Here is a 10216-nt window from a genome sequence, read left to right as displayed (position 1 = left end):
CAACAGATTTTCGAGATATTGATATTTAGGCTGCTGCAGCGACTTGGAATAAATATAAACATTCTCGAAACGTACACCATGCGGACTCTCGAGCAGGCTTATCAGAACATTAGTCTTGCCGCACGAAGATGGTCCCGCTATTATTGCGCGGATGGTACTCGGCAGCATTTCACCATGTTTCCGCAACTGCGCGTTGTCCCCCATCATTCGCAATTTCTCGTCGCAGTTTGTGACGCGTATCGTCAGCGACTGCCGCACGAATTTCATGTTTCACACTAAACTCGCGTGACGCGTCGAGGGCCTATTTATAGATGTGTGAAATCTTGAGTAGCTCAGTATCAAAAATGTTTCTCGCGCTGTCACATCCCAGCGATATTCTGGACCTAAGCGCTGAGCAGTTGCAATATATACCTAAAGTCGTACTGTTACGCGTGTACGGTAATTACATCGACCACGTTTGGGAACGGCTTCCGAAACATATACAGGTGGACCCGGTAGTTCAAACTTATCGTCGCTGCGACGAGCATTATAATCAACCTTGGCAGCGTACGCACATCGACGGCCCTGCACCGAGGATAAAAGATTGCAGCGAATGTCAGCGTCGAACAAAACCGGAAGTTTGCTGAATCGAGCGATAAACGCGCTTCCTTTCGAGTTACATATTCCCGGTTACCAGTTTTGCGGTCCGGGCACTCGGCTGAAGAAACGATTAGCCAGAGGCGACACGGGCGTAAATCCATTGGACGCAGCGTGCCGCGAACACGATATTGCGTATTCTAAGAGTAACGAACTCGTCGATAGACACGCTGCTGACGATATACTCGCAGCGTCAGCACGGAAACGCATTACCGCGAGAGACTCGACTTTGGGCGAGAGAGCCGCCGCTGCAGCCATCTGGGCAGCGATGAAGGCCAAGACCAAGATCGGCATGGGTATGAATGCAAAGACGAGAAAGAGGAAAACGACGACGACGAAAAAAAAACGAGTACTTCCGTCGGCAAAACGAGGCGGCATGTTACCGATTCTACCAATGTTGGGCGTTCTAGGATCTTTGATCGGTGGAGCTGCAAATGTAGCGAAAGCGGTAAGCGCCCGCAAAGATGCGCGACGTCAACTTGAAGAACTGCAACGTCACAATCGCGCGATGGAACAAGGTCGCGGTCTATACTTGGCACCTTATAAATACGGACGAGGAATTTATCTCGGGCCGTATAAACGCGGACAGGGCGTATCAACTAAGAGAAAAAAAAAACGTCGAAAAGACGATAAAAATGTCTGCGGGCGTGACCACCGACGTGCAATTGAACCAGCTGGCGAGACGTATGCGTATACCGTATTTTAGAGGTGTGTACATGCGTAATGCTTTACCGACGAGTGGCGTACGTCGAAACGAGAGCGGTATCGTTAATTTGGACGATACCACGGGCCCTGGCACGCACTGGGTGGCTTACGCAAAGAGGGGCAACCGCGTTGTGTATTTCGACAGCTTTGGCAATCTTCGACCGCCTCGAGAGTTGGTGCGATATTTCGGAAGCAATGTTACGATAGAGTACAATCAAACGTCCTATCAGACGTACAATCAAAATTTCTGCGGACAAATGTGCCTGAGATTTTTACAAACTGTTGACTTTTAAAAAGATCGATGAGGTGTCGAAGAGTCTCAGTATTCGTTGAACGCTTTTTCCATCATGTCGTTTACGCTAACGCTAAGCGGAAAGAGCAGCGTTCTCGCTGCAAATTACTCTCCGGCGATAGATTTGACCGATGCCGAATACGAACTCGGTTTAACGCTTTTTGAGACTTACAACACGATACCGAACGTGAACGCCTCAAACAATAAATTTTATTTCGGCAAAGACGATGTGGAGATTACGATACCCGAGGGATCGTACGAGTTGCCGGCCATTAACGAATTTTTGAAACGTGCAATCTCGCAGAAACGTCCACGACGCAACGCGCCAGATGCCGGTGACACGCTAGTTGTCCGCGGCGATATCGGCGTGATCAATGATGACAGCGAGGAAGCGATAGTGATTCTAGCTAATCATAACACGATGAAATGTGAAATTAAATGCGCTTACAAAGTAAACTTTAACAAAGCCAACAGCATTGGATCGCTGCTGGGATTCTCGAAGCGTATACTGCAACCACGTAGATGGCACGAATCGGACATGTCAATTAATATTATGAACGTAAATATTATCCGCGTCGAATGTAGTATCACCGCAGGTGCATACAATAACGGTGCGCGTGTGCATACGATTCATGAATTTTCTCCGAGCGTGCCTTCTGGATATAAGCTCAGTGAAAGGCCTGCAACAGTCATTTACTTGCCAGTGATCATAGGAAGCGTTACGGATCTTACCATACGCATTGTCGATCAAAACGGACGATTGCTGGATTTTCGAGGGGAGGAAATTACCGTCAGGTTGCACGTTCGAAAACGATAACGCGACACATGAGATGCTTGTGTTGAGTGGAGCTGAGCGAGCAAAGAGAGATAACGCATTCTTTACAAGACCGGTGACATCATCATCATCATCGATTGATAATCCGACTCGATCAACTGAGAAGCGAAAGAGGCTCAGTGTATCAAACGTTAAATTTTTACAATCACTGGGATTCGCGGTACGACAATCTTGATTAAAAAAAGAAAAAATGACTGATATTCTAAATATCGGAGACGAGCCAATCTTTGACGATCGAATTGTCAAGATTGAGACGCATGCTTATTCACCGTATGCAAACACAACGTACGGGCACAGCGATGAGATAAGAATACCCATACAGCAACAGGATTTGTATACATTGCCGTACGAGAGCTTTCTATATGTCGAAGGGAGGCTGACAAAAAAGAAGAAACCTGAGGAGGTCAACGGTGACGTGGTTTTGGGAAATAATTGTGTTGCATTTATGTTTGACGAGATAAGATATGAACTCGACGGTGTCGAGATTGATCGTAATAGAAACGTGGGTATAACTAGCTCACTCAAAAACTATGTAACGCTGTCATCCGACAAAAGCGTGATTTTGCGAAATGCTGGCTGGGAAGAACAGTTGACTACCGCTGATGGCTACTTCAACTTTTGCATTCCGCTTTACGTGCTGTTGGGATTCTGCGAGGATTACCGTCGAGTAGTGATCAACGCTCGTCACGAATTGATCTTGATACGAGCGCGCAACGATAACAATTGCCTAAAGGGCAATTCAGCGGTAGAGCCTGTGATAGAATTGTTTAAGATTCAGTGGCGAATGCCGCACGTAATACTGAATGAAATAAATAAACTTTCGATGCTGCGCACATTGGAGAGCGGACGATACCTCAGCATGGCTTTTCGCTCGTGGGATCTATACGAGTATCCGCTTTTGCAACGTACGACCAAGCACTCGTGGGCTATCAAGACCGCTACTCAACTCGAGAAGCCGCGATATGTCATCTTTGCTCTGCAAACCGGTCGAAAAAACGTCATGTCCGAGGACACGAGCCGATTCGACCATTGCAATTTAATCAACGTGAAACTGTACTTGAACTCTGATAGTTATCCTTATGAAGATATGAATTTAGATATTAGTAAAAATAGATGGGCTATTCTGTACGACATGTATGCACGTTTCTGCAAAACTTATCTCGGATACGAGTATCTCGAGCCGAATCTCACAGTGACAAATTTTATACGTCACGGTCCTTTCGTAATAATAGATTGTAGTCGGCAAGTTGAATCAATCAAGAGCGCAACCGTTGACGTGCGATTGGAATTTGAGACAAAGGATAACGTACCAGGAAATACTAGTGCCTATTGCTTGATAATACACGATCGCGTGATTCAGTACAACCCGTTGACAAACATTGTGCGCAAAATCACTTAATTCCACGCATATATATTATACGATACATCGACGTAGACCACAGTCTTCGTTTCGATCGCGACATGTCCGTGCCGACGTTCGTGGATCTGCAAGGTTTCCCCCTTGGACGATTGAGAGGTTTCGTCGTAAAAGAATTTGCCGCTCTTAGAGGGGGAAACGTTCTCGCGCATTATATCTTTGACAGCCCCCAGCCATGGGATTGGCTGATGAAATCCGAAAGATCTTGCGCCTCTTGGCTCACTGCCATGCATCATGGGCTAAGATGGGGCACCGACGGGGTGGTTCCGTACCGGAAAGCGAGACAAGTGATTACAACTGCAGTACTGGGTGCTGAAAATCCTGACGACAAGGAGATTGTATACGTCAAAGGACATGAGAAACGAGAATGGCTGGGAGAATTACTTCTGGACAATCGGCGAGAATACGCATACATCGAGAGCTTGGATGTGGATTACGAAGACGTGGATAATCTGAATAATCTAGATGATGCTAATACTTTTCAATGTGGGCAACACCGTACGAATAAACATTGTGCTTTACAAAATGTATTCAAACTTTACAATTGGTGGACACAATTGCAAAAATAAACATATGTAATATACGAGATACATTTTTTTTCCCCCTTCCATTACATCTACGTTTCTCCAACGTTTTTTTCATGTTTCTCACGTTTAGTTTAACGTTTCTCATGTTTAGATTAACGTTTTTTTCATATTTCACGTTTCATGTACGCCATGTTTCATGTATGTCATGTTTTACGTTTCATGTACGTCATGTTTCATGTATGTCATATTTCACGTTTCATGTACGTCATGTTTCATGTACGTCATGTTTCACGTTTCATGTACGTCACGTTTCATGTACGTCATGTTTCACGTTTCATGTACGTAACGTTTCACGTTTCATGTACGTAACGTTTCACGTTTCATGTTTCTCACGTTTAGTTTTACGTTTTTCACGTTTAGTTTAACGTTTTTACATGTTTTTTTCACGTTTAGTTTAACGTTTTTTCATGTTTAGATTAACGTTCTTTTTTCATGTTTCACGTTTCATGTACGTCATGTTTCATGTATGTCATGTTTCACGTTTCATGTACGTCATGTTTCATGTATGTCATGTTTCACGTTTCATGTACGTCACGTTTCATGTACATCATATTTCACGTTTCATGTACGTCATGTTTCATGTACGTCATGTTTCACGTTTCATGTACGTAACATTTCACGTTTCATGTACGTAACGTTTCACGTTTCATGTTTCTCACGTTTAGTTTAACGTTTTTCATGTTTTTTCACGTTTAGTTTAACGTTTTTTCATGTTTTTTTCATGTTTAGTTTAACGTTTTTTCATGTTTAGATTAACGTTTTTTTCATGTTTCACGTTTCATGTACGTCATGTTTCATGTATGTTATGTTTTACGTTTCATGTACGTCATGTTTCACGTATCATGTACGTCATGTTTCATGTACGTCATGTTTCACGTTTCATGTACAACGTTGCCAGACCGCGAAAACGTGTCGTGACACGTTCAAGCGATAACGATGATGATGAAATTGTTTGATAGAGGGGAAAAGTATCCCCCACTCCTTTACAATTGCAGAAGCATAAACGTGTCGTGACATGTGAAAGTGATAACGACGACAATAATAAAATTGTTGAAAGAGGGGGAAGCCTCCCCTCTCCTTAAAAGTGTAGAAGCATTAATCTTCAAATAAGCATCATAATTTCTTGCAACATCAGTATTGCATCAGAGGTTCGAACGAACGAACGATTCGCAATGTACTTTGCCGAGGGAGGTAGCACATTGTACAGTGGTGAAGTGAAGATGGAATCCAATGGGTAAGTTTCGATATTCTAATAGCGTTGATGCAACGTTGTGTGATAAACTTTTTGATTTTCTTTTACAGCATTTCGACGGAGCGTCGTACAGCGCGCTTATTGAGCAGACGTTACGCTTTGACAGCTACCAGTTACAAGTATTTGGAGATTGGAATTAACGTCGGTCCACCGAGTTACGTGGAAATCGCCATAGGAGATCATCAAGGACGAGAATTGATACTGTCTGTTGAAACGTGGAAAGGTCTCTACGAGCAACGATGGAATATTTCCAAATTAATTCGGAATGACTACAAGGACAATTTTATAAGCGTTGGACCCTTAACAATCAAAGTTAGTGTGATGAATGACGTTAGGCTCATACGTCTCGAATCTTCTAATGTGTATGTGACATTGATTGAATCCACATTACATCGTATGTTCAGTTTGTACGAGTGTATCAACGTAATGTTCGAGCGCTTAGTTAGAATCGTTGATACAGTCGATATTAAGTACACACAATACTTAAACATCGCGTCCAATGTAATGAATCAAGAAAAAGCGATACGCGAGAGCAATATCTTCGATATGCGTCAACTCGTCGATTGTGAGCTGTTAGCTTTATTTTTTACTGCATAAACAATGTATTCACAACAGACAATAAATTGTTTATTAAATTAAAATTGTAAACTTTTTTTATTTTTTCCTCTTCCAAAAAATCCACAGTTATACATTAATATCAATACCACAATATTTAGTTTTGAAATATTTTAAAAAGGAATGTGCGAAGATACGAGAGTACAGTCAGGCTAAAAAAACGTGTGTTTCAAATGCTCAGTCGTAGGCTAAAAAAGATGCGAGTATAAGAGAATAAAGTCAGGTAAAAAAGAACATGTGTTTCAAATACTCAATCGTAGGCTAAAAAGATGCGAGTATAAGAGAATAAAGTAAGGCTAAAAAAACATGTGTTTCAAATGCTCAATCGTAGGCTAAAAAGATGCTAGTATACGAGAGTAAAGTTAGGTCTTAGCGACGGAGAATGCTCTAGCTCTTCAGTCTCAGTCTAGCTCGCGCGACTGTAACAACGCAAAAAAATGGGTTACGGTCCAAATATTCCCGTGCAAATATCGCTTCCGGAAATAGAATTAGGTTTAGTGGTGCCTGAACCGCGTCAACCTATAACTTTCCGGGAGTTGATAATACGTTTTCGCGAGCTGGGTGTTCACGAGCTGCGTGCTCGTTTGCGTTACTTTAGGATAGAAAGACCAGCCGTTCACCATCGTGCTGCGGTCATAGACAATGATTGGCCCGATGGACCAATTTTCCATGGTGGTCGCGGGAATGGCCGCTTGTTGCCCTTCCCCGGTATGGACATGCAGCCTATACGCCGACCTCATCTCGATCGCTACAACGCGCTTCTACGTGGTCGCGGGGGTGGTCGCTTGGTCTCCCCTCGTATAGACCTGCCCGTACGCCCGCCTCGTCATCTACATGATGCTGCCGAAGCTGCTCCTCGTGGTCGGGGGGCAGCTTTATTAGATTTTATGCGACGTGAGAGGGCTCAAGGTCAGGCTGGACCTTCACGAGATCGGGCTTCGGATGAGGAGAAGGAGGAGCAGGAGCGGGAGGAGGAGGACAAGGAGGAGAACAAGGAGGAGCAGGAGGAGGAGAAGGACAAGGACAAGGAGAAGGAAAAACAATAGTGATAGTGGTGGTGGTGGTGGTGGTGCCAGAGGCGGCGGCGGATCGCCCCAGCGGACCCCGCGTTAGACAGCGCGCATCCCCTCCACGCACGCGGCGGATCGCCCCAGCGGACCCCGCGTTAGACAGCGCGCATCCCCTCCGCGTACGCGGCGGCGGCGCGCGGCGGCGGCGGCGGCGGCGGCGGCGGACCCCGCGGAAATAGCCGCGCACACCCCTTCGCCATCGTATCGCTTATCTCCCTCGTGATGACAGACATTTCCGATTTCAAAGAACAGTCATACACACCTCCTCGCGGTGTGATTTATTATGTTTATGTAAACAGAGTGACAGGTACATGGTCCATGTTTACATTAAATGGCCAGTTGCCTCCACGCGACACATTTCAAAGGTGTCGGTCAAGAACATGGTCCTCGAATCGTTATCTCTGTTTACTTAAACATTGATTACGAAGAACCATTTCCGATTTCAAAGTACTGCCATACTCACCTCCTCGCGGTGTGATTTATTATGTTTATGTAAACAGAGTGACAAGTACATGGTCCATGTTTACATTAAATGGCCAGTTGCCTCCACGCGACACATTTCAAAGGTGTCAAATTTATTTAAACATCGGCCAAGAACATGGTCCTCGAATCGTTATCTCTGTTTATATAAACATTGATTACGCAGAACTACCGGTTAGGTTTACACGTGTGACCTCGTTTTAAGCCCCCCTCCCCCTCCCCCACCCGGTTTGGTCCACCCGCGGGACCTTATCGCCGGTTAGGTCCCCCCGCGCGACCCGAAATATTCCCCCCCTTCCCCGCACCCCCCTGAGATCCCCGAGTTAGAATCCGCCTATGCATTCTACTTACAACACCTTGTATTTAATGCATTATATTGTGCATTTGATAAAACTCTTTCCACGAGATCCTCAGAGTGCTCACTTTGAACAGAGTTACATCCACTATCGTCAGATAATATGACCTCTTCGTCTTCGTCCACTAAATTCTGATCTAAATCTTCAAACTCAATATCCATACTATCGTCCGAGTCTATGTCATCAATATGGTTGGCCATTTTCTTTTTACGGCTGCATATTGCGATCGATTCGGTATGCTTCCGAGACATCTACTGAGGTCTGAGCGCTAATTGACTTATTATATACTTCATATGCAATTCCTTTGTCCCTTTATTCATCTAGGGGAAGCATCGTCATTGCCTCACGATTTGTTTATTGCAACCTGTCGGTGCCTGTCTTGAATCATTGTTTTATGAAAATCTACCTCACATATCGGGGATGTTCGCACCGGCGTTTGCGACTTCTTTGTCTAAGCTTGCATCATCCAACTGCAGTTGATACCTGTCTTGAATCATTATCGTTTTGCGAAAAACAATCTACCCCCACATATCGGGGATCATGTATTTGAAAACAGATCATATTTATTTCATCTACGTTCTTATACGTTTCTTTCACGTTGTCAGACCGCGAAAACGTGTCGTGACATGTTCGAGTGATAACAATGATATTATTGGAAAGAGGGGAAACTTCCCCTTCTTCTTCTTAGAAAATTCCAGTAACATTAATCACAAAAAACGTCATGTGCAACGGACCGTGAAAAAACGTGTCGTGATATGTTCTAGTGATAACAAAAAAATTACTGAAAAGAGGGGAGGGACTTCCCCTTCTCCTCTTCAAAACTTTCAGTAACATTAATCGCAAAAAAAGAAGCGTCACAATTTGCAATCAGTCTTGCATCAGTTGCTCGTTCGAACGGTTCAGACAACGCTCTTGAAATAAGCGCAATGGCACTTTATTACGTTCCGATTGAAGCGTGTGATAAACCGTAAGTATCATTGTATACATACAAATTATATTTTTTTTATTCAATTACTTTTTATTGTACGTTTCACTCATCTCCATTTCTTTTCAGCACGTCTTCAGATTCGCGGTATACGCCGCGCATTCTAGGCAGAAGGTTCTCGTTAACCTTAACATCCTACAAATGGATTGACATTGACATCAGCGTGACATCAGTTTCATGCTCTGTGGAGATATCGCTCGGCGATACACGCGGCAACCGGATTATTCTACCATACAGAACATGGAGAACTCTGATCGAGAAACGTGTTGACATCGAGCGATTCGTCCAGTCAACGGAGACAACATCATCGTTAACGATACACGACCTTACCATGCAACTTGTTAAACTGAACGAACAAAGTATTGTTAAATTAACGTTGCACAATGTATGTATTTATCTCAAGCCTGCAACCGTGCTATTCTTATACGAGCTAGAGCATTGCATTGAACATGTATATTTTACGTTATATCAAAGCATCGCTATCGTGACTGAGAAATTTAAATATTTCGTAAACTTTTTGCGTCAAAATTGTGTCGTGAATAAACGCGAAGCTATACATATGTTGCGCAAATCTTACGATAAGAGTTCGCAGATCGAGTGTGAATTAATTGCTTATGCTATTGATATTATTGTACACGATGCATTGTACACTGAATAAAATAAATGCATTTAAACATACGCTCAGAAATTACTTTCTCTCATCATTTCCACATTATAAAACGGTGGACTCGCGTCAAGTGACGTCAGGCTTCTCTATCGAGAGACAGTATATAATATAAAATATAATATAAAAAAAGATAGATACTTTTCGGAACGACGAGTGACAAACGGTGGTGAGTTGTGCTGGCGACGATACTGTATACATTAGCCAGCATACAGTTGCGGCGTATGTTTCATCTTATTTCTTTGACCGTCATACAATACTTTCGAGATTAGACGCAACTGTAAATACGCACTGCGACGGAAGATGCTCTCGCACAGCCCTT

This window comes from Solenopsis invicta, chromosome 14, assembly GCF_016802725.1.
Source record: "Solenopsis invicta isolate M01_SB chromosome 14, UNIL_Sinv_3.0, whole genome shotgun sequence".
Classification (NCBI taxonomy): Eukaryota; Metazoa; Arthropoda; class Insecta; order Hymenoptera; family Formicidae; genus Solenopsis; species Solenopsis invicta.
The sequence above is the reverse complement of the archived record's forward strand: the minus strand, read 5'-3'. Positions refer to the sequence as shown.